Source organism: Pundamilia nyererei, unplaced genomic scaffold, assembly GCF_000239375.1.
Source record: "Pundamilia nyererei isolate P.nyererei 1_Seehausen unplaced genomic scaffold, PunNye1.0 scaffold00165, whole genome shotgun sequence".
Lineage (NCBI taxonomy): Eukaryota > Metazoa > Chordata > Actinopteri > Cichliformes > Cichlidae > Pundamilia > Pundamilia nyererei.
This window is the reverse complement of record NW_005187566.1, coordinates 497606-498947: the sequence shown is the minus strand read 5'-3', so window position 1 is coordinate 498947 and position 1342 is coordinate 497606.

Genomic DNA, 1342 nt, shown 5'->3' with positions numbered 1-1342 from the left:
CCCTCATGCTCTCATATGCACTTACTCCACACTCAACCAACGTGGAGACAGACATAAAGAGACGCTGTACACACGATGACACTCCCCAAGCGTACTCTACGAACCGGGTCTAGGTACCCTTGCCCCTGGAGGGGGGAACTGCACCCAGACCCAGGTGGTGTTACCCTTTCCCCTGCGGTGGGGAGAGGCAGACCGCCCCGACTCCGCAGTAGCAGGGAGGCCCCACACTCCAGACCGCAGCCAGACGGCCAACTCCTCCTAGCCCCCCCGCTCCAGCAGGCCGCAGAGAACGGGGGTGAGAGAAGACTCCAAACCTCCCTCCACCCGCTCATTGTAGTGTTGATGCATTAGGTGCTGCTTTGTAGTACATACCTCTCAAAAGCTGAACAGCAGAAAGCATTCAAGATTCTCAATAAATGTCAAGGTCCACACATAACTTTATTGCTTTCTTTCTTTACTGGAAGTAAAGTGGGTCTTTATGCTGGGGCTATCAATATCCTCACATCGTGTTTGACCTGAGCATGGATGGGACACTGAGGGAGTACCAAAGCTGTTTTGGGGATCTGACCAAGCACATCTATATATTCAGGCACACATTAGTGCCTTGTTCTCTGAGACCTTTTTTAAGAACCATAAAACACACTTAGATATGTAATATTTATTTGATTACCTAAAAGAGTTATGACTTGATGCATGCTCAATCATGCAGGTAAGGAAATCCTGAAAAATGTTGAATCTGTTTATCTGGATGTGAAATTTTCATTGGGAGAAACATTTAATCAGTCTGGAAAAGTCACTTGGATGAATGGCGAAACATTTCTCCCACTGAAAACACTACATCCAGATGAACAGAATCCATTTTTTGGAACAAAAGAGTTACATACATTAAGATTACATACAGAAACAAATCTCAAAATTCAGCATTTCTGGCATTTATCACTCCTACAAGAAGAAAAAAAGTTAACAAAGTTCATCTAGAGTCATCATATGACAGTTTGCAAAGATCTGCATTCAAATGATAGTTTGTGACCGTTTTGACCTCCACAAGATCACCCATGCAGCTTTACAATCCATCACAATAATGTAAAATGTGACACCTCTGAGGGCCAGAGGTTGACTGAGCTGCTGATGATTGTAATAAATACCCTCTTTGGAAGCATTTTCAGATCTCAGAGCGGGCATTAGCATTGTTTTGAACATTTAGCCCAAATATGTTAAATGATACAGGCTTTCAGGCGGACAAGGTAAATGGTAAATGGTAAATGGCCTGTATTTATATAGCGCTTTACTAGTCCCTAAGGACCCCAAAGCGCTTTACATATCCAGTCATCCACCCATTCAC